Source organism: Oryctolagus cuniculus, chromosome 8 (genome assembly GCF_964237555.1).
Source record: "Oryctolagus cuniculus chromosome 8, mOryCun1.1, whole genome shotgun sequence".
Classification (NCBI taxonomy): domain Eukaryota; kingdom Metazoa; phylum Chordata; class Mammalia; order Lagomorpha; family Leporidae; genus Oryctolagus; species Oryctolagus cuniculus.
In genome coordinates, this window is record NC_091439.1 from 50,919,900 (window position 1) to 50,944,619 (window position 24,720).

The window sequence follows — 24,720 nt, forward strand, 5'->3', positions numbered from 1 at the left end:
AAGCAGATGGAAAGTAATGGTGATGTAAATATGGCCGGATAGGTATGAATTTGTTTGGGTCTTTGATAGATAATTTTCTATTATGGGTCACTATTCAAAAACATTTTCAAATACAAAGGCAGTTCTCAAAATGCAAGAAGATTCAATGATAAATGCTCAACAGGAGTCAAACTTCATCTTAAGTTCTTTACTGTTCCTCCAATGTCTGGAAACTTTTGGAGTAACAAAAATCAGATTATTTGAACGCTAAAGTGAAGAGTTTATAATACTGTCATCACTTTGATAAATAGCTAAGCTTAAGGTGTTCACCTATTTTCACACTGTTATCCTATCAGAAAATAGGCTACTGTAATTGATTTATACGTCCAGATTCAGAGAACCCCTAAGTGTTGATAGTTTCTATCTGCATGCCTACTGATTTCAGCTGCAGTGCAGAGAACCCTTGCTTTAGTGAAGTTGTTCTTGGAATTGGATCCTCTAAGAGTAGCCAGTATCCTTTGGAAAAATAAAGACTGTATTCTGTCAGAATCTCTGTCTTGCAGAGACTTGCTTACATCATGATTTCCATTGCTTAGCGAACTGTCATAAATTAGCATCACCGCCAGTAAAGAAAAAAAAACTCATCTTTTCCGCTCTTGAGAGAGAAGAGACACCTCACTGTACTTCAGAGTCATTTTAAAGGTTAACTGTACCACCAGAAAGTCAAGGACCCGTGGTATTTAAAAAGGAGCAGATTGTTAGTTGTAAAATCACAAGTCCATCTGGTGGCCTGGAGATCAAGTTCTTCATGTCTGATCTGAGCCACCTTATATTTGGTTCATGCAATAAATGAGTCATAAACCCTTGACCTCATCAGCTACTTTATAAAGTTTAGATCTACATAAATACAAAAAATAGTTGAAACTGTGTGGCTGAATTATATGAATTTTATTTGTCACAGTAATGTATATGTTCAAGGCTCTTCACTAAATTAGAAACTTTAATTCTGAAACATTATCTTACAGTGATAAAATACCTGTATCTATGTTTTGCCTTTTAACTTGTATGTGTACTTACTGAGATGGAACAGAAACTACGTGGAAATAAATTGTAATTTTTCTCTGTGGTCAAAGATTGACTCCTTGATACTTTCAGTGCCATCAGATATCTCAGAAGATTTCCTTTTAAGATTTTCTATTCAATGTCTTTTTGTTTTGTAGACAAGAACTTCATAGCTGCTGTGATTTGCTTTAACTTTCTATTTGAATTAAACAATTCAGGATGTTTTCACTTGCAGTTCTCCTTTAAGACAAATTGCTGGACCTTCAAGAGTGGGGAACATCCAGCCTATGGCCTCATAAGGCCCACAAAATCACTGGGTCTGGCCCTGCCAAGGCAACCTCAGGGAGGACTCGAAAAATCAATAAATCTGTAGCAGACTGAGTTTCAAGTTCATACTTGTGTGAATTATGTTCTAAATATGGTGTTATAAATATACAAATGGCCCTTGGCAGTAAAAACAGTTCCCCACTCCTGTAACCCTTAGGTAACATAGAAAGACACTGGCTATAGAAGCCTTCTCCTGGGTTGAATATTAATAATGCAGGACCCAGAGAATAGGGGCATTGGTTCTATGGTTCCTGTCCTTGCCTTCTGGATCCTCTAAAGCAAGAAGGGCAACAATAAAACCCTAAATGGATTACCTTATTTTAAGGGAAGGAGTGTTTCCTGCAAAATGTTGAGAGGCTTCAAATATTTTCACATGACAAAGACAGAACCTAAAAGATGGAAGCAGGAGTAACTTTTGATGATATCAACAAAGCAACCTCCTCTTATGGTTTGCTGATGTCAAAATGTAAAAATCTTTCTGCTATAGAAATTATAGCAAATTCCAGATTCTTTTAATGATTTTTAAAAATACCAGTCTGTCAATAAGCATGTATTGAGTGAAAGTTCCTGTACAGTAGCTGTGAGGCACAGGTAAGGAGTAATCCCTAATTTGTAGATGGTAGTTCTCAAATTTGAGTATGTAGAAAGAATCGCTCCAAATACTAGTTGAAATTCAGATTTCTGGGCCCACCAGTTGTTCAGCTTTAGCAGATCTGGGGTGTAGTCCAGAAATCAATAGTGATTTAAACAGCATGTCAGGTTATTCTGATGGTAGCACTGTTAATATTAAATTAAGGGTGTTGGTATTACATGCTAGCTACTGTTGGGCAGTGGTCATATTCTAGAATAATGCACTTATGTACATTATCTCATTTAATCCTTACAGCAACTCTATGAGGTTGTTGCTGTAGTTATCTGGTTTGTATAGATATGGTAACAGATTGCAAGAGGGGTAGTAAAGCATGGTTCTGTGCCCTAGACTTTGAGAAACAGCACTCCAGGTGTTCAGAGTTGGCCTGGTGGGACACAAGGTTGTTTGGAAAAGTGGCTGCCCTCTAGAAATACTGTGGTGAGCATTATTAACAAATGTGAAGCTAACTCTGATAATGTGCCTCTGTAACAGCATACCTGATAAATTCATTTTGCACAACCCTTACCAGCTGCTGCCTCTTACCAGATAATCAATCCCCTGACTTCTATCATCATAGATTAATTTTGCCTGTTTTTGAACTTTACATAGATGGAATTACAGTGAAAACACTATGCACAGGGTTTTTCAAGGCTTATTTATTTATTTTGGCAGAGTGACAGAGAGAGAGAGGGAGAGACAGAGACAAAGATCTTCCTCACTAATTCACTCTCTAAATACCCACAAAACTGAGGCTGGGGCAGGCTGAAGCCAGAAGCCTAGAATTCCATCCAGACCTTGCATGTGGTGGCAAAGGCCCAAGCACTTAAGCTATTATGTGCTGCCTTCCCAGCAGAGTTGGAGTTGGAGTTGGAGTAGCCAGGACCCGAATCAGAACTCTGATGTGAGATGTGGGCATACTAAGCGGTGGCTTTAACCCACTGTGTTACAATGCTGACACCAGCTTCTTCCTTTTGAGATTATTATATTTGTAACGATTTTTCATGTTGTTGCCTATAGACATAATTCATTCATTGTCATTACTGAATAGTGCTCCTGTGTAAATATACTGCAACTTGTTTATGCATTCTACCACTGATGGGCCTTTTGAGTTGTTTCCAGTGCTGAGCTATTATGAATATGCTGCCATAAACATACTTGTCTATATTTTTTGATGAAAATAGGTATGCATTTCTCTTGGATATCTATCAAGAAGTAGAATTGCTGTGGTATAGGGATGTGTGTGTTCAGTTTTTATAGAAACTTCCCAACAGTTTCCCAAAGTGATTCTACCAGTTTATACTCTCACTAGTGGTTGCATGCAAAGCTGCAATTGCTTCACATCATTGCCAACATTTGGCATTATTATTTTTTTTTATTTTGGTCTTTAAGGTTATGATACACTGGTGCACCATCATGGATTCTATTTGTACTTCCTTGATGAATAATGGAAATTGAGCATGTTTTCATATTTTTATGAACTGCTTGGATATTCCCCTTTAAGAAGTATTGATTCAAGCCTTTTGCTTACTTCCTCTTTAGGTGATTGCTTTTTCCTTATTGATTTGTGGTAGAGCTGTTCATATATTCTGTTCCTTTGTCAGGTTCTGTTTGGTGTGAATATCTTCTGCTGGTTGCTTTTTCACTCTTCTAATAGTGTTTTTTGGTGAACAGATGGTTTTAATATGATTGTGATTCAGTTTATAACTTATTTTGTATCCAACACAATATAGTCTTATCCCAAGATTGTGACAGTGGTCTATTTTTCTTGTTTTATTTTATTTTTAGATTGAGGTCTATAATTTATCTAGATTAATTTTTCAGTTGGGTGCAAATAGGTTCAATATTTTTTACCATATGTATGTACTTTTGCCTGATTTAAAAAGAATAAACTTTCCCCACTGCACTGCAACATCACCTTTTTCATAACTCAGATAAAAGGATATGCTTGATTTCTCCCTGGCCCCTGTTATGTTCCACTGTTCTCTTTGTCTCTTTGTGACAATACCACTTTCTCTTTACTATAGCTGTATTATAAGTATTCATACTTAGAATGTAAGTCCCTTGTTTGTTCTTCAAAATGGCCTTGGCAGTTCTTTATCTATATCTATTCATTCATTTTAATAGGAAAGAAGAAAGTACAGAGTTGCAGATGCAATTAAATTCTGAGATTTAGTTTGGGGAATGTGAGGTAGTTCCCTTCTGAATTACTGTACTGTAGGTGAAATAACAAATGAGATCATTAGCTGGGAATAAAGATATGGAGGCTTAAAGAGAGAGAGATACAAAGTATTCCTTAGGAGAAGGAAAAGTGAACTAAGTAGGAAAAAGCAGAGGAATGAGAGCCTGCTTGAGATTTGTACTCATAAATGTTAGCCAAGGCAATTCATCATTTGTTTTCTTACTCCGCCTTCAGGTGCTGGTGTGCAGGAACAGCACAGTTAAAGACGTAGACTTAACTATATTTTGGGAATTTCCAATCAAATATGGTGGTGGATTATAGAATGTGAACTTGGCAATGAAAAGAAGAAGACTCCAAGGGGACTGTGTTCTTTAAAAGTGTTTGAGGTCAGTGGAATGACTGGATGGGACTGAAGTAAATTTGGAAAACTGAACTGATAAATTATAGTAGTTAAGAAAGCACATACTTAAGTCTAATATTTTGTAAGTAGAGTAGTAGTTTTTGAAAATGATAATGAATAAATACTAACATGAGATGGTAGAAAATCTTTGGAAGTGAGATAGTACTGGAAGGGTGGTGGGTGTTGGATGGTCACTCCTGTGGATACTGAAATCCCTGAGTCTGAGAGAACTCATAGTAAAGAGGTCAGTGAGCTAGTGCTGGGATTATTGAATGTGGAAGGGAGGGAGGGCCTGGAATTGGTGAAAGGACTCCAGCAGGAAAGATGGTGATTCTTCAGTTTATTGCCATCCTTTTCATAGAAGTTCAGATTTTAAAAGGAGACAGGAACCAAAATTGCTTAAAAAGTGCCCATCCCTGCTTCTGGTTGTGTGATAACTGGGATGTGGCTAAAAGACCAGCCCTGAGTTGAGAGAATGGTGGGAACTACCAACAGTCCGTTAGAGCCAAAAGGTAGAGGGAACTGTCCAGGAAGACGTGGTCAAAAGGGACTTTGTAATAACAGACTTTCAGTTACAGAGGATTTACTGGATAGGGTTAGTGAGTTGCAATGGGGAGAGACTGAATGAGAGGACGTACAGAGAGAGGTTAGAATCTGAATGAACACAGGTATTTTGGAAAGATTGTAATTACAGTGAAGATTTAAACAGGGCTGGAAGGTATAGTGGTAATTTGTTCCCAGATGCTCTCTTAGGAAGTGGTAAGTGTTCAACTGTCATTATAGTTTCCTTCTGCAGATTGAGCAGACTGTCCATCTCTAACTGTGTGCAGTCAGGAGCCCTGGGGGCCTACTTTGGCCTAGAGATAGAATCCCAGTGGGTCTCCTTCAGATAGGACTGCAGTGGGCTACGGAGGTGAGAGGATGTGTCTTCTGAAAGGTTACAAAGTATTGCTTTTAGATAACAAACTCTTAATTTAGAGTTACTCTAGTGTGAGAAATCTTGAAAAAATAGCTGAACTCTTTCAGCTAGTCTTATAGGAGCGTAAGTAGGGTGTGGTTATTTCATTTCATAGGTGCGAAACACACACATTCTCCCCCCAACTGCTGCAGCTCATATTAAGGTACTTCAAAAAGTTTGTAGAAAAATTGAGTTAAAAAGGTTTTATTTTGATGCAAAGACTTTTGAATCCATGCATGCTCATACTGTAAACATCGAGGTCATAAATTCTTTCTCTTTCATTTACTTCTTTTTTTCAAGGCCTAGATTTAAGTAGTATTCTGCATCCAGAAAATATCCGCTACTAGGCATTCACTCTACCTTCAATATATTTGGTTACAACTTACATTTAGAAAAATGTAGAGTTTATAGTTAGATGTACAGAAGAAATAAGAGCTCCTTTCAAGCCTTATATTGACTTTGAAAAATTAATAGAGCAAGTAGAGAGGCTGGCTTTAAAACCTCACACATACAGTTCAAAAAGAATGGCTCAATCATCAAGACCTTTCCCCCAGTTGCTGCCTATTCCTGTGTAACTGTGGATTTTCTCATCATAGAATCATGGTCAAGTCAGCTATTGGCATACCCTTATGATCAAAGTCTCTAATACTCAATGAGTCTTTTTAAAAAGATACACTTTGAAGTGAATCCCTATTCAGGTTAACACTCTTGAGTTTCCTGTTCTGAAAGGTGGAAATTTATCCAGGTGCAGGGTGCTGAGTACATCTTGTTTCATCCAAATGACCTTCTCAGAGATCAAAGAGGAGAGGACCAAAAGCCTTGGAGCCTCTTCTTTAAATAGGAGATCAGTATAGAGCTTCTTTTCTTTCAAAGTTTGGTTTCATTTATTTCCCCCATAGCATCATTCCAAGATTAATCTTGATTTAATCATTTCCTGAATGGTTCTTGGGTTTTTATGTTGTTATAATTAAAACTTATTGCAATTCTTTTATCATTCTAGATATTAAATATTCCCAGTAGTGTTCATTGAAGTATTTATTTCTCTCGTGTGATCTATTGTTAAAAAAAGAAACCTATCTACCTCTAATCTTGGACCCCTCTGTCTTCTCATTGTCCCAACACGTTTGCTTTACTAACACGTGACTGTCATTACATTACCACCTTCAGCAAATGCCCTCCCTGATTCCCCTATTAACTCCTGAAGAATGGGATGAGAAATTAATTTTTGCTTCTTTTGCCAGTTACTTTCCAGACATCCTGTCTTTGATCATCACCTCCACCCCATGAAGGTAAAATATTTTTTTGAAAAGTATTTATAAAATATTTAACAAATATCCTCATGTTATATGTGGCATATAAACAGAGAAATAATAGAAATTGGTCATAGTCACACTACTTGTAAACTACAAAGCATATATTTTTAACCTCAATTTGTTTGACTATAACAAAACCCTTATTATTTTCATCATCCCATTCTGCTCCCTACCAATGTTATAAGCTGCATAGTCCAGTCTTAGACACATTTTAAAGCCTCTCTTTCTTCAAACTCTACTCCAGAGAATTGGATTTAGTGTCTTGGGCACACCCTGACTTTTTCTCTCCTATTGCTCACCTATTGCTCACAATAGGAGCAATAACTCCTTGATATTCACATCATAACTTTCATTGCCCAAATAAAAACGACTCATTAAAACTCAGCTAGAATACCATCTTCCCTACATAGGTTTCCATGATTTCTTAGATGGAAATAATTTATCTAAGTAATGGCCTTTTGTAATCTATTCTATTACTGTCTTAGGCATGAGTTTTCCACTTGTTCACACAGCTTTAAGTGAAATTCTTGCTTCCCTTGTTGGTCCCCTGAATGGTGAGACTCTTATTTATAATTTCCGTAAATCCCAAACACCCGATCCAGTGTTTTGGACTAATAAGCTTTAAGTAAATGTGTGAAGAATGAGTGAGTGAATTGGTGAATAAAAGATTATTTATTTTCCTCTGGCAGGCAATGTAATAGAGCAAAAATAGCATAGAATCTGTATGGAGGAAATCTGAGTTACAGTGCTGACTCAACAAATTACTGAATAAGACTTAATCTTTCTGAGACATATCATTTTCATCTATAGAATAGGAATAATGGCATTATTTGTTTTATCAACATCAGAAATTATTGCACTAGGACCGCTGCTGTGGCATGGTGGGTAAAGCCACTGCATGCAGTTCTGGCATCCCACATGGGTGCAGATTCGAGTCCTGGCTGCTTCACTTCTGATCCAGCTCTCTGCTATGGCCTGGGAAAGCAGTAGAAGATGGCCAAAGTCCTTGGGTCCCTGTATCTGTGGGGGAGACCTAGAAGAAATTCCTGACTTCCAGTCTCAGATTGGCCCAGCTCCAGCAGTTCTGACCATTTGGGGAGCTAACCAGTAGATGGAAGACCTCTCTCTCTGCCACTACCTTTCTTTAACGCTGTCTTTCAAATAATAAATAAATAAATCTTTAATCAGCCCTTGCCCTGACTGTTGATGAACAACTTAATACTTTATCCCTCCTAGTATTTTTTGTTTGTTCTACTTAATACTATTGGTTGAATTCTGTAATTAATACACAGTTTTTCTTAAGTGGTGATACTTAACTGAAAAAATGATCCCTGTTAAATATAAGAGTGGGAATAAGAGAGGGAGGAGATGTACAATTTGGGACATGCTCAAGCTGACTTGCCCCAAATGGGAGAGTTAGAAACATACCAGGGGATTCCAATTCAATCCCATCAAGGTGGCATGTACCAGTGCCATCTCACTAGTCCCCGTGATCAATTTCTGTTCACAATTGATCATAATGATAGGACTAGGAACCAAAGGGATCACATAAACAAGAATAGTGTCTGCAAATACTAGCTGATAGAATAAAAAAGGGAGAGAATGATCCAACATGGGAAGCGGGATACAAGCAGACTCATAGAATGGTGGATGTCCTAAACAGCACTCTGGCCTCAGAATCAGCCCTTAAGGCATGCGGATCTGGCTGAAAAGCCCATGAGAGTATTTTAGGCATGGAAAGCCAAGACACTCTGGAAAAAAAAAAACCAAAAACAAAACAAAACAAAAACCTAAATGAAAGATCTCTGTGAGTGAGATCCCAGTGGAAAGAACAGGTCATCAAAGAAGGAGGTACCTTTCTCTGAAGGGAGGAGAGAACTTCCACTCTGACTATGACCTTGTCTAAATATGATCAGAGTCGGTGAACTCAAAAGGCTTCCATAGCCTTGGCAACTCATGACAAGAGCCTAGGGGGATTACTGATGCCATAAACAAGAGTGTCAATTTGTTAAATCAACAACAGGAGTCACTGTGCACTTACTCCTCATGTAGGATCTCTGTCCTTAATGTGCTGTACATTGTGATTTAATGCTATAACTAGTACTCAAACAGTATTGTTCACTTTGTGTTTCTATGTGGGTGCAAACTGTTGAAATCTTTACTTAATATATACTAACCTGATCTTCTGTATATAAAGAGAATTGAAAATGAGTCTTGATGTGAATGGAAGGGGAGAGGGAGTGGGAAAGGGGAGGGTTGGGGGTGGGAGGAAAGTTATGGGGGGGAGCCATTGTAATCCATAAGCTGTACTTTGGAAATTTATATTCATTAAATAAAAGTTAAAAAAAATAAATCTTTAAAAAAAAGAGGAAAGTATGTTTTCTATGAAACAAAGTTATTGCACTGATTGGGGGTAATATATGTGAAAATGTTTTGAGAAATTTTACATATTATATAATTTATGAGAAATTGTTCTTTAAAATTTATTTGTTTTATTTGAGAGACAGAAAAAGACAAATAAGCAGGGAATTTGCATGATTTGAATCATGCTGCAGAAATTTCACCCAGGTCCTACTGTGTAGCTTGGATTGAGATGCTGAAGGCAATTGCTTAGGAGTTTGTTGAAATAGTAATCATAGAGTACATGAAGTTCTGATCCCTAGGAAGCAAAAAATAATGTACTAATTCAAAACTATTTATTGTGTACACTTCCCTACTTAAGAAAATTAGACACTCTTCTATGTAGGCTAAGCACTCTTTGAGATGCCCACATCCCATAAGGAAAGTGCCTGGGTTCAAGCCCTGACTCTGCTTTTGAATCTAACTTCCTGCTAATATACACTGTAGAAGGCAGCGAGGTTCAAGTACTGGGTCCCACATTGGAGAGCAAGATCGAGTTCTGGGCTTTTGACTTGGGCCTGCCCTAGCTCAGCTATTGTGGACATTTCAGGGAATGAACAGAAATAAAAGATCTCTGAGGTCCTGCTCATCATAGCATAGTGGGTAAACTGCCACCTGCAACACCCGTGTCCCATATGGGCACCAGTTAGTGTCCTGATTGTTCCACTTCTGAACTAGCTTTCTGCTAATAGCTTGGAAACAATAGCAGAAGATGGCCCAAGTGCTTGGTCCCCTGCCATCCATGTGGGAGACCTGAGAAGCTCTTGTTCCTGCCTGGCCCAGCCCTGGCTGTTGCAACCATTTGGGCAGTGAACTAGTGGATGGAAGATCTCTCTGTCTATATCTGTTTCTCTGTCTCTCTCTCTTTGCCATCCCCCCATAACTCTGCCTTTCAAATAAATAAATAAATCTTAAGAAAGAGCGCAACTATTTAACCTTTTCTCCCAATCACCAAATACACAAGAATACACTAAATCATCAACTTTTTACAGAATCTATATATAGAGAGAGAGCAAAAGGGGGGAGAGGGAGAGAACATGTGAGCACAATAGCATAGTGGTTAACAGCCTGGAACTTGTGTGACATCAACTATTTAACTTAAACTATGCTTCAGTTTTCTCACGAGAAAATGAGGATGTTATATGCCTACCTCATGGGATTTACTGTAAGGGCCTGCCACATAGAAAGCCATATAACCTTTTTTTTTAAAGATTTATTTATTTTATTTGAAAGTCAGAGTTACACAGAGGAGAGACAGAGAGAGAGGTCTTCCATCTGATGGTTCACTCCCCAATTGGCCACAATGGCTGAAGCTGCACTGATCTGAAGCCAAGAGTCAGGAGCTTCTTCCGGGTCTCCCAGGGACCCAAGGACTTGGACCATCTTCTACTGCATTCCCTGGCCATAGCAGAGAGCTGGATTAGAAGTAGAGCAGCCGAGTCTTGAACCGGCGCCCATATGGGATGCTGGTGCTTCAGGCCAGGGCATTAACCCTTTGCGCCACAGCGCCAGAAAGCCATATAACCTTAACAGTCTTGATTATCTCCAGGCTAGGCAACTTTAAGCTATCCTATTAATAGTTAATGAATGCTTGTTAATAAGTTGGCCCTCAGTAAATATTTATTTAGTAATTGTATTGAATCAAATGAAAGGCTCTGAATGGGAAAATATTCGAAATATACAAGTGTCTTATGGCTGACATTCTTGAGTTCATCTTGAATTTAGTTTTCACCTATTCATACAATATTTAAAATTTAAAAGGAATGCTTTGATTTAAAAATTATAAATATCCATATCACTGTTGCTCTTTAAATGAGATATACAATGCTGTATTTGAAAGGGTTAGGAAGATATAGATGTTCAGGTTAATAATTTTTAATAATTTCTCAAGTCTAATTTGAAAATATCACATTCAGAGAAAGCAATCATGTTAGGAAGTCATTTGAGCAGCAGTAGGCATAGGATGAATACTTGGGCCTAAGCACCAGCTTTCCACTTATAGCGAAACCTTTGGTGACTCCTGTCTATGTGACTCCTCATCTAATGAGAGTAAAAAGAACTTAATCATACTGTAACATTGTCTATCACATAATAAACATTCACTATGTTCTTTTAGTTTTAACTGAATTCTTTAGGGATTTTATTTTGAAAACATTTTTACAAATCTCAACTACTCTTAAATGTTTTTTCCCCAAAATGGACATATGTAGAATCCTCCACATGAATTATGACAACATTCATGGAGCTTTTGGGTTTACCTTATAGAGGTTGTGTTTACCTTTAGTGAGCATGCTGCAATGAGGCACCCAACACAGAGTGATATAATTCTTAGAGTTCAAAGAGACATATAATTTTCCTAACCTCTTTTTATAAAGATTTATTTATTTATTTAAAAGGCAGAGTTACAGAGAGAAAGGGGTTGGGAGGAGGCAGAGAGAGAGAGAGAGAGGTCTTCCATCTGCTGGTTCATTCCCCAAATGGCTACAATGGCCAGAGCTGGACCGATCCCAAATCAGGAACCAAGAGCTTCTTCCAAGTCTCCTGTGTGGGTGCAGGGGCCCAAGTACTTGGGACATCTGCTGCTGCTTTCCAGGAAAGCTGGATCAGTAGTGGAGCATTAAAATCTTGAACTGGCGCCCATACGGGATGCTGGCATTCCAGGCTTAAGTGTGCCACAGCACTGGGTCCTTTTCTAACCTCTTAACTCTATAATGATTAGTGAGAACCTCCACTTTGTCAGTAACGCTAAATCTGCCAACCAGCTGGGCCTGCTGGGAGATAAGCCAAAAAAATAATCACTAGGCTATTGTCCCATTGCTAAGAAGATCTACTGATATCCTTTTCTAAAATTCTTAATTGCTTTCAATTTTGGTGGAATAAGATGTGGATGAGAAAGAGGCTGGGAAACTGACTACCCTGTGAGAATGCTAAATTGTTCCATACACAGGCAAAGTAGGCTTGATAGGCATAGTTGGTACTCAAAGAAAGTCCAAACAGCAGGTGAACATAACAGCAAGAACAGGAGCGGCAAACAATACTTGATTACATTAAAGTCATGATTACACATCTAACTTAGGCTTTCAAGGGGCAGGCCTTTTGTGCAGTAGTTAAAACACTGCTTATGATGCCTGCATTCCACAGTGGAGTGCTGGGATTGAGGCCCAGCTATGCTTCTGGTGCCAGTTTCCTGATAATGTGCACCTGGGAAGCAGCAGGAAATGGCTCAGATACTCTTGAGGCCTTGCCACCCATGTGGGAGATGTGGATTGAGTTCCCAGCTCCTGGCTTGGGCCTGGCCAAGCCCCAGCTGTTGTGGAGCATTTGGGAACTGAAACGGCAGATGAAAGATTTCTCTGTCTTTGCCTCTATCTCTACTTTTCTTTGTTGCTCTTTCAAATCAATTAAAATGAACCACCTAAGTTCTCAAAAATTCTCAGCAATATTTTTACTTTCCTCTACTATGTGTCCTATTGTATAAAACTCTTTCCACATTTTTCATATCCTTAAATTGTAAAATTTTGTCAGGTTATTCTCTATTATTTAAAAATCCATCAAAGAACAAAAGCAATGAGTATCTGTTTCATATTTCCAACACCAAATTTCCCAATCTACCAATGTTAACAACTGTGTTTTCTGCCTGCCTTCTTGTAGTCATTGAAGTGCATGCTTCCCTAAACCCATCTTTCTTCCTCAAGAACTGGATTCCTACTGTTTTACGCTTTCTCTCCTTCATTATTGACTTTTCTTGCTTTACTGTGTCATATCTGTTAGCACATAAATAACTAGATTCTAGTTTGATTTAGTTTGTAACCCTAAAAAACCTAATCTAATCATTTGTTTTTCTAGCTGAAGGATTTAGTTGAAGACAAGATCTTGGAAATACAGATTTAACATCTATTTGACATTTAAAATCTAGTCAGTTTATTTTATATGTATGACTTACTATATGTGAAAACTAATCAAACTAAAGAGAATAGTTTATCTGTCTGAATTTCTCTGCTGTTGTACCTGACCAAAAAAAAAAAAAATCCTAAAAAAGTTATCTGTACTTGCTAACTCCATTTTAATTAACTTAAACTATATTAACCCCTATAAAAGTAAATTTGATTTTTTAGTATACTTATATAATCCTACATTATTAATCTTTCCTGTAAATATGTGCTATAAACTTAAGATGTTTAAGAAATTATTATTTATTAGAAACTTAAAAGATTGTGCAAGCATCTCGAATCTGAAGAACTTTAAATTTTTAAAATCATTTCATCAGAGTATAATAATTATCTTGGAGGTTGAATGTTATGTGTTTAAAGACTGTGTTATATCCTTAGAACACAGCAGATTTTTGCATAGGGTAAGGCAAAAATATTATAAATAGATATGAGCCAAATGATTCCAATTTATCAAATTATATTTTGTGTTGGCTTAGATGCTAATTTTAATGCACTTAAAATTATAATAAGCCCAAACATTTAAAATCAATTTTTTATTTTAATCCTGGTTTCTTTGTCCTTGCAATTCTCTAAAGCCTGATTTAATCATGTGGTTTTCTACCTAACAGATCTGGTTGAAGATAAAATCTTGGAAATGGAGATTTAACACTTATTTGCCATTTAAGTGCTAATGAATATATTTATAGGTATTGCTCCCTAATACATGTCCTCTAACATATCTGCCTCTAAATCTGTGTGCATACCTATTATCTATTTTTTATATATCCTCTAAGGCTTATAACTCAGATGCTAATCATTATTGTCCTCATTTTCCACATGAAGAAATCAAGCCCAGAGAAGTAACCTACCTGGGCATAGATCCCATAGTGAGTTCTGACACTAGTTCAGCTCTAACACTGTGACTTTTCTAACACATTACTTAGATGGTTGGCAGGATGAGTTTGATATAACTGCATAGTTTGTCTTTACAGTGGAGATGAATAAGTATCAAAAGTCATATCTGTTCAAATAAATCAACTACAGACTAAATAAGTATAGCTATTCTAAAACCTAGAGACTCATTTTCAAGCTGGTTTTCTATTATAATTTTGAGAAATTGGAGTAATTTCTTGTTCTTCATTGTTTTTTAAATCTTTTTTAAAAAGATTTATTTTTATTTATTTGAAATACAGAGTTACAGAGAGAGGTAGAGACAAAGAGAGAGGTCTTCCATCTGTTGGTTCACTCTCCAGATGGCTGCAATGGCCAGAGCTGCGCCCATCTGAAGCCGGGAGCCAGGAGCTTCCTCTGGGTCTCCCAAGCGAGGGCAGGGGCCCAAGGACCTGGGACATCTTCTACTGCTATCCCAGGCCATGGCAGAGAGCTGGATTAGAAGAGGAGCAGTTAGGACTAGAACCAGTGCCCATTATGGGATGCCAGCGCTTCAGACCAGGGCTTTAACCCACTGTGCCACAGAGCCTGCCCCTCTTCATTGTTTTCATATATTAATTACAGATAACAATGTTAATTCCTTTCAAGCCTTTTTTTTTTTTTTTTTTTTTGACAGGCAGAGTGGACAGTGAGAGAGAGAGAGACAGAGAGAAAGGTCTTCCTTTGCCCTTGGGTCACCCTCCAATGGCCGCCGCGGCCGGCGCTCTGTGGCCGGCGCACCGCACTGATCCGATGGCAGGAACCAGGTACTTATCCTGGTCTCCCATGGGGTGCAGGGCCCAAGCACTTGGGCCATCCTCCACTGCACTCCCTGGCCACAGCAGAGAGTTGGCCTGGAAGAGGGGCAACCGGGACTAGAACCCAGTGTGCTGGCGCCGCAAGGCGGAGGATTAGCCCAGTGAGCTGCGGCGCCGGCCCGTTCAAGCCTTCTAACAATATTTATTTATTTTAAAAGTTTTTAACATACATAAAAATTGTACATATTTATAGGGTACTATGTGATGTTTTGATACATGTATAATGTATAATCAAGGTAAATATATCTACTCAAACATTAAACACCCCCAAAATAAAGACACCCCCAAAATCCTATATTCTAATTACTTTTTAATAGATAAATACACAGTTAATATATTATCTGTGGTCACCCTGCTTTATAGAAGAGCTCTAGAACTTCTTACTTCTTTCTTGCTATAACTTAGTACCCATTAATCAACCTTTCCCCAATTCTTCTGTACCCACCTCTCTCCCCAGCCTCTTGTAGCCACTATTATACTTTTCACAGCTATGAGAGCATCTCTCTTTTTTTTTTTTTTTTTTTGACAGGCAGAGTGGATAGTGAGAGCGAGACAGAGAGAAAGGTCTTCCTTTTGCCGTTGGTTCACCCTCCAATGGCCGCCACGGAGGGCGCGCTACAGCCGGCGCACCGCGCTGATCAGATGGCAGGAGCCAGGTGCTTCTCCTGGTCTCCCATGGGGTGCAGGGCCCAAGCTCTTGGGCCATCCTCCACTGCACTCCCTGGCCACAGCAGAGAGCTGGCCTGGAAGAGGGGCAACCGGGACAGAATCCGGCGCCCAACCGGGACTAGAACCCGGTGTGCTGGTGCCTCAAGGCAGAGCATTATCCTAGTGAGCCGCGGCGCTGGCGAGAGCATCTCTTTTTGACTCACTTATGAATGAGATCATATGATACTTATCTTTCTGAGCTTGGCTAATTTCACCTAACATAGTGACCTCCAGTTATCCGTGTTGTTGCTAATGTCAAGATTTCATTCTTGTTTTATTCTGTTGTATATATGAAACATATTTTCTTTACCCATTCATCAGCAGGTGGATACTAAGGTGGTTTTGATTTTTTGGCTACTCTAACAATATTTAAGCTATTAAAGTAGTTTCACATATTGAAACATTAAATGTCTTAATTTATTGGTATTATTTTTTGAATGTTTTTTATTTATTCCCTTACACTTGAAGGGCAAGAGTGATGGGGCAGGGGAGGAGGAAGAGAGAGAGAGAGAGAGAGAGAGAGAGAGAGATCTGCCAGGTGTCTGCCAATAGCAAGGGTTTGGTCAGGCTGAAGTTAGGAGCCAGGGAACTCCATCTGGGTCGCTCACGTGAGTGGCAGGTGCCTAAGCTTGGGCCATCATCTTATGCCTTGCAGTATGCATTAACAGGAAGTTGAATAGGAAGTGGAGTAACTGGGACACAAAAAAGTTACTGTGATATGGAAGATTAACCTTCTGCACTGTGGGGAGCAACTCGGACTATACGGTTACTGGAATTAAGACTTATTCTATGCATCTGCTCTCCCACAATATGGCGCTGGGAGAGGAGCAACAGCTTCTACCCAGCTGCCTCTCACCAACTTGACAAGCTGCAGGAGCTGCTCCTGATTGGAGGAGAGGAGCGTACTCGGCGTGTGGGCAGCCGAGTTGGGATTGGCGGAAGAGGACTATAAAGGAGGAGAGAGACAACATGCACCGGGAACATCTATCTGAAGGAACACCTGTGCAGCCCCCGAGAGAGCCGGCCGGCGGTGTGCCGCTCCCCCGCGGAAGTGGGGAAAGTGGCTAGGGGGAACCGCCCTTCCACGGAGGTGGAAGGGTTGGTAGCCAACCCGGGAAGAACCAGCAGCAAACCCAGGGAGGGCCGAGCAGACGAAAGAACAGCGCAGGGTCCTGTGTCGTTCCTCCACGAAGACGGGGAGCGACACTGCACCATAATACCTGCCCCATAATCATGCTTTTTTATATTCTCTCCACTTTCCCTTCCCTAGTGAACCTAGATCCGGAGAAAGGTAAAAGAGCCCTTGAAAAGCGACAGACATAACTCTCCTTCCAATCAAGCCAGAAAGGCCCCTACATCTCTGATAGGAATGCTACAAAAACTGTTTCTAGCTTCAACTTCCCAGAGAGAGAGAGTGAGCCTTGGGGTTTGTTCAGTCGTGCAGTCCCATATATATTAGCAGCCATAGGTTCTGATGCTCTGGCTATGTCCAGCTTTGATTGTCTTACATATTATTACTATCTTAATGTCTTAAATATTCGATAAATATAGGTCCATTGGCTAACTTAAAACGTAATTCTGGTTCTATTTTCTCTTTCGGAGTAACAATTATTATTGTTTTTTTTTTTTTTTGCTTTGAAAATTTTAATGATATTTCCAATATTTATTGTTATTCCTAATGACTTCTTAAATATTAACAATTAGACATTTAGAATTGTAAGGTGAGTATAATAGAGCAGTGTGTAAGAATCACATTTGTAGCTTGTTAAAACATTGTTCCTCAGGGCTGGTGTGGCTTGGTAGTGACTTGGGCTGCTGCCTGCAAAGCCATTATCCCATATGGGCACCAGTTCAAGTCCCAGGTACTGCCCACCTGATTCAGCTCCCTGCCGATGTGCCTGGGAAAGTATAAGAAGATGGCTTAGGTCCTTGGGCCACTGTCCTCATGTGGGGGACCCAGATGAAGCTCCTGGCTTAGCCCTGACTGTTGTGGTCATTTGGGGAGTGAACCAGCAGGTGTGAGATCTCTCTGTTTCTCTCCCCACCACCTCTCTCTGTCTCTATCTCTGCCTTTCAAATAAAATAAATAATTCTTTAAAAAAATGTTTCTCTGGGCTATACCCTAGAAATTTTACTTCAGAAGGTCTAAGGTAGAACCTGGTCTGCATTTCATAAGTTCCTGAGTGGTGGTGGAAGTACCTTCCTCCCACCAGGTGTTGGGTGCCCTTGAAGGGGATGAGAAGAAAGAAATATGCTTTTCTTTTGCTGGATTAGGTGGGTACCCTGCCCCCCATTAGGGCTCTAGGCCAGATGCAAAGACAGTGAGGTCCACAAGGCTATCCTTACGGCAAGGGGCTGCTTCAGTCTGTTCTCACCTGGCTCTGCAAAGCTGGCATATCCCCCAGCTGTCAGCTGCGGGGGTCATGGGTGGTGTCTGCTCATTGCTGTGTGTCAGCACCTTCTATACGGCTGCACAGTGTCCCTCTTCCTTCTGTAGAATATCCACTTCAACTTCTCTCCAGCTCTCCCCTTGGAGTGTACTTGCTCCTATTTCCCAGTTTTATAAAGGAGACTCCCAAGGTAAAATTCATATCCCTTGGAATTACATAAAGGAAAAACTATGTAATGACTAATTGGCAAGACTTCTTGAAATTTTGAGTCACTGGTTAATTTTTCCTGAAGTAATGACCCTTGATTTATTTTTAATTTTTATTAACAATGGTTTTACACATTTATGGCCTACAGTATGAGTATATCAATATGTACATTCAATGTGTATTGATCAAAACAGAGTAATCAACATTTCCCCTCATTTGACCTTACTTTGTGATTGTTTGCTTGGAGCTTCTTTCTTCTGTTTGTTCATATGGTATCTACTAGGTTATTGTGAACTATTGTCTCCCCACTTTGCTGTGTAACACTAGAACTTATCCCTTCAACCTAAAGCTGATTTGATAATACCCATTATCCAGTCTTCCTCTATGCCTTGCCACCCCCCTCAGCCTCTAGTAGTTACCATTTTATGTTCCAACTAAGACCTTTTTTCTTTTTTCTACTTTCCACATATGAGTGAGAACATACAATATTTTCTTTCTTGTCTGACTTATTTCACCTAAAATGATGTCTTCCAGTTCCATTTATTTTGCTACAAAAAATAGGATTTCATTATTTTTATGGTTGAATAGTGTTCCATTGTATACATATACCACATTTTCTGTTTGGGAATTCAATTGTGTTTTTTCTTTTTAAATTTTGTTTTGTTATTTAATAATTTTTATTGATTGTCATATTCACTTCATCAGGTAATATGTATGCATACATGTATAAAATGCTTTGTGTCTTGAAAGCAGGATACTAATATCATATAACATGGTTTTATAACAATGATTATAAAATGAGGCAAGGGAATATAGTATTATGTAGAAGGATAATTTAGTGAAGATAATATCTATAACTATCTATAAACCAGATAATATGACATAGACATATTTTATGCTCTATATTAACTTCTCTATATCAGAGAATATATATTGTTTGTCTTTATTTGATTTACCTTACTTAACATAATGCTCTTCAGTTCTATCCAAATTGTTGCAAATGCAAAGATTTCATTCTTTTTATGGCTGAGTAGTAATCCACACTGTATATATCATCAGTTAATGGACATATGGGTTGTTTCCTTATATTTGCTATTGTGAATTGTGCTGTATAAGCATGGGAGTGCAGACATCTCTTTCATGTACTTACTTATTTCCATTGGAAGTATCCCCAGAAGTGATCCATTTTAGTTTTTTGGTGAATCTCCATACTGTTTTCCATATTGGTTGTACTCATTTGAATTCCCACCAACAGTATATTATTCTAGTGTATATATAACAGTATATATATTCCAGAACTTTGGCAGCATGTGTTCTTTTTTGACTTTTGAATGATAGCCATTCGACTTAGAGTGATGCATCATTATGATTTCTATTTGCATTTCCCTGATGGTTAGTGATTCTGAGCATTTTTATAAAGCATCTTTTGGACATTTGTATTTCTTCTTTTGGAAAATGTCTATTCATATTCCTTACTCATTTCTTAACTGGACAGTTGTTTTTTGTTTGTTTGTTTTAGTTTCTTATTGTTCTGGATGTTAATCTTTTGTCAGGTCCATAGTTTGCAGATAGTTTCTCCCATTCTGTTGGTTGCTGCTTCACTTTGTTAATTGTTGCTTTTGTGGTCCACAAGCTTCTTAGTTTCTGTTCCGTTATTTAATGTTTTGTAATTTTTTGTAGGGATCTTTCATATGCTTGGTATTTAATTTTTTGTAGCCCAAAAATTGTTCTTATAGGTTCTCAAACAGATCTTTTTGGTGTATTAAAATGCTATAGATTTTTGTATGCTGTTTTTATATTCTACAACTTTGCTGAATTCTCTTATCAATTCTAATAATCTTGTTGCAGTCTTTTGGTTTCCCTATATAAAGAATCACATCATATGCAAACAAGGGTAACTTAATTTCCTCCTTTTGGATTTCTATCACCTTTATTTATCTATTTTTGCCCAATAGCTCTGGCTAAAACTTCCAGAACCACAATGAATTCAAGTGCATAACCCATATTTTCCATATCCATTCTTCTAATGATAGACATCTTGGTTGATTCTGTATCTTGGCTGTTGTGAGCAGTGCTGCAGTAAACATTGTGGAGCAGGTATCACTTCAGTTAAATTGTTTTATATATTTTGGTTGCATACCCAGGGTGGGATTGCTGGGTCACATGACAGTTACATTTCTATTTTTTAAGGAAATCTCCATTCTGTTTTCCATAGTGACTGTACTATTTATATTCCCACCAATAGTGTATAAAAATTCTTGTGTTTATTTCTCTGAAATCCATTCATCATTCATTCAGTATTGTGTACCTACTATTTACCAGGTGGTGTTCTAAATATATCAATTGACAAAATCTACAGAAATCCTTGTTGTAGTGGTATTTATATTCTAGCGTGAGGAAACACAAATAAGTAAAATATACAGCATTCTACAGGGTCTATGCTCTGAGAATGAGCTTCCTAGTAATCAACCTCTCCTTCCAAGGTAGGCATGGGGTATTTCTACCTGTTCTCCAGGACTTCTGAGTCCTTGTTTGAAGTACTGTGGCCTATTATACTGGAGGTATTTTCTCCACATATAAATGAAGAAAAGTTAGTGACAGTACTACAAATATGTAAAATGTTAATAATTCAGTCATTTTCAAGAAATGCAGTCTTGGAGATGAAATGTAGAGATAATTACTCAGCAGCAACAACAACAAATATACCGGTCTCTTAAACTCAGCTTCCATTAAGAAAATGGTTTGATTACATTTTTTACAAAGTATGATATCCATTTGGACGCATTTACCAGAATCAATTATAGCTATTGAAAATGAGGTAGCTCAGTAATAAACTTGTGGTGTTTTTTTTTTTTTTTTTTTTTTTTTTTGACAGGCAGAGTGGACAGTGAGAGAGAGAGAGACAGAGAGAAAGGTCTTCCTTTTGCCGTTGGTTCACCCTCCAATGGCCGCCGCGGCCGATGCGCTGCAGCAGGCGCACTGCGCTGATCCGATGGCAGGAGCCAGGAGCCAGGTGCTTTTCCTGGTCTCCCATGGGGTGCAGGGCCCAAGCACCTGGGCCATCCTCCACTGCACTCCCTGGCCACAGCAGAGAGCTGGCCTGGAAGAGGGGCAACCGGTACAGAATCCGGCGCCCCAACCGGGACTAGAACCCGGTGTGCCGGCGCCGCAAGGCGGAGGATTAGCCTAGTGAGCCGCGGCGCCGGCCGGTTGTGGTGTTTTAATATTACGGTAGAGGTAGGTGTGAAACGCTTTTTAGATTTTTTTATTTATGAAACACTTTTAACATTTGAGCAGAAATATGTGGATGTAATTAGAAAATAATAAACAGCAATGTTTCTCAAATAAAGATGATTATTCAGATAACATGAGACTTTCAAATTTTTCTGTTGCGATCAGATGCAATTTCAATAGCTCAATAGAGAGAGATGAGTACAAGGAAACTACTATCCAATAGCCAAGTTGTATGCAGGCATATTACAGAAGAGCTCTAGGGAGCTGCACTTGTAATCTGTCCTGTACCAAGGTATAAAGTGTCTAGTAAAACTCATTATCAATACTTCAGTTTTAATCATTTCATTATTGCTTCATTATTATTTGATCAGTGTTTCACTATTTCTATAATTACAACAGGGATATCAGTAGGAAGTTGTTTGTATGAGGAATAAGAAATTAAAAAAAAAGCAAAAATGATTGCATTAAGAATGGAAAAGAAAATGAAAGTTCAAGAGGTAATGAGCGGGGGCGGGCACTGTAGTGCAGCGGGTTAATGCCCTGACCTGAAGTGCCGGCATCCCATATGGGCACCTGTTCGAGATCTGGCTGCTTCAGTTCCAATCCAGCTCCCTGCTAGGGCCTGGGAAAGCAGTAGAAGATGGCCCAAGTCCTTGGGCCCCTGCACCACATGGAAGACCCAGAAGAAACTCCTGGCTACTGGTTTCGGATCACTGAAGCTCTGGCCGTTGCAGCCAACTGGGGAGTGAACCATGGGATGGAAGACCTCTCTCTCTCTCTCTCTGCTTCTCCTCTCTTACTGACTTTCAAATAAATATATATTTTTTTTAAAAGAGGTAATCAGTGGGGCCAGCCTGGTAGTATAGCAGGTTAACTGGATGGCTGTGACACCAACATTCAATATGGATACTAGTTTGTGTCCCAGCTGTTCCATTTACAATCCAGCTCACTGCAGATGTGCCTGGGAAAGCAGTAGAAAATGACTCAAGTGCTTGGACCCCTGCCACCCACGTGGGAGATGCAAATGGAGTTCCAGATCCCTGGCTTCAGCCTGGCCAGGCCCAGCCATTGCAGCTGTTTGGAAAGTGAACAAGCAGATGAAGGATCTCTCTGTCTCTGTCTCTGTCTCTCTTTCTCTCTAACTCTGCCTTTCACATAAATAAATCTTTAATAAAAATAGATAATCAGTGATAGAAAGGAAATTACTTATTGTCCCAGAGAACGTAGACTTGAAATAAAGAGAGGAGAGACTAGAAGACTTTCAAAGTTTTGTTTGGGTGACTGGATAATGATAACATTGGCCAAAATAGACATTAACAAAAATACAAGCCCTAGAATATGGACTATAATGAAGCTATTCCTTTTGGTTCCATATTTTCATTCCATTTTCCAGAAGCCAAATACCATTTGAGAATATACAACTACATAAACACATTCTGATGAAAGTTAATTTCATGTTCATTGCAGTTGCCGAATTTTCTAAAAAAAAAAAAACTTAAGTAAACGTAGTGACTATCTGTAAAATTTTTGTCTAAATGCTGTGCATCAACATTGTAATATCTATAAATCAAAGATGATAGGACTAAGGTCCTTTTAATAAATGTAAATTCAGAAGAGAGAGGACATGAATACATAGGGCATGAAAACAATAAAGGGTTCTTTCACTCACTCTTACCTCATCTCTCTTAACAGCTAACATTTCTGTCTCCATTGGGACTGAAATTGTTCACAGGTTTACATGTGCTTTAAATGTTCAAATAGCTAAGCATTTCATCTTTATTACATGGATTCATGTTTGGCCGGAGGCTTCAACATTAGGGGATGGATTCACTAAATCAGAACCAGTCTGTGCATTTGAAGCGTTAAATAGAAGATTTTTTAAAGTAAATGTCGTATATATTTAGAAGCAGATCTGTTAATGGAACAGAACACTGGACTGAGGGTAAACAGAATTTTTTTCCCCCTGCAGTGTGGTGTTGACTTGTGAGGTTTATGTTCTGTGTGAGCTCCTCAGAGTGTCTACAGCAACCCAAGGCAGATTGCTTAACTTCACAACATTTGCCTGAAAAGAAATGTTCTCTTCAGGCAGTTCCATTTATTATTAAAATTTTATAGTGCCTTTAAATTGCTATTTTTAAGAAGAAAGACATCATTTTTATCCCCCTATTTCTAAAACACAAATGGCTTTGATTCTGCAGCAGTTGTTAAAGGGCTGCTGGAGCAGAAATGGAGAGTGGGTGTGACCTATGTGAGGGATTTGGCCTTAAATCAAAGGAAATAGAAATATTATGGTAATTAAAAAAGCAGGTTCAAAGAGGGAGTGTTTTCAAGATAGAAAGTCATGTGCCTGAAAGTGTAGGAGAAGGCAGAGCAGAAGATGTAGGGAATTTGTGGTAGTGAAAGATTAAAAAAAATGAGAGGTAAATTTGTACCACAATCGCCCTCTTCTCTGAGATTTTATTTATCCTCAAAGATCTAGATAAATACTACATCCATCTCCAAATCCTCTAACTCTTAAGCTGTATGTGCTTGTGCATACGTAATGCCTAAAGACAAAATATGTAGCTTAATGTCCATAAAGGGGGAAAAAACAGCCAACCCAATGGAGATACTTGATCGGTATCAAAAATAAATGTTTAGATACCTTCTTTGACTATTATAGATGTGTGGTTTGGTGAATATTGTACAAATGGTAAAAGAATTAATGGATTCCTTATTTTTCCACAAATAGACAATCATTAGGCCATATTTTGTCATAGTCATGCCATTGATCATACTTTTTATGCTGTGGATAATGCACACACATTTTTATTATTTGTACATGACATTTTGCTTCTCTACTTTTTTTTTTTCACAGTTTGTACTGGATTTTCATGGATACAGTGGCTGGCTTTATTCTCTCTCTTTCTCTCTCTCTCTCTCCCTCTCTCTTTTTTTTACCTGCCTCACTCAGTTTAAGTTGCTTTAGGAGAACTGGTGTTCAACTTTCTTCTGCACAGTTTGCGTGGCAGGATAGAGTAGGAGGAAATGCAGGCTCCAGGCAGTGGCAACAGCTGGAAGGCTTCTCTAATTAGATTCCAGGCAGACTTGGTCTGCATTCATAATTTTCCATATGCTGGCTTGCAGATTTTTTAAGCTTCCCCAAACAACATGTGCACTTAAAAAGATGTGCTGCACTTGTATATGTCACTCAGTATATAAGTTTTCCTGAGCACCTTGGCATGGAACATAGAGTGGTAATCACTGAGTCCCAAC

The 24,720-nt window shown here is 38.7% G+C and overlaps 2 protein-coding genes across 21 annotated transcripts in view; one reads left to right on the forward strand and one right to left on the reverse strand.

Moving 5' to 3' along the window:
- The window catches only part of LOC127483154 (translation initiation factor IF-2), a 335,580-nt gene that overhangs the window by 95,935 nt on the left and 214,925 nt on the right, over window positions 1-24,720 (reverse strand). The gene's annotated exons all lie outside the window — the stretch shown is intronic.
- The window catches only part of ARSJ (arylsulfatase family member J), a 99,388-nt gene that overhangs the window by 852 nt on the left and 73,816 nt on the right, over window positions 1-24,720 (forward strand). The window lies entirely within an intron of this gene.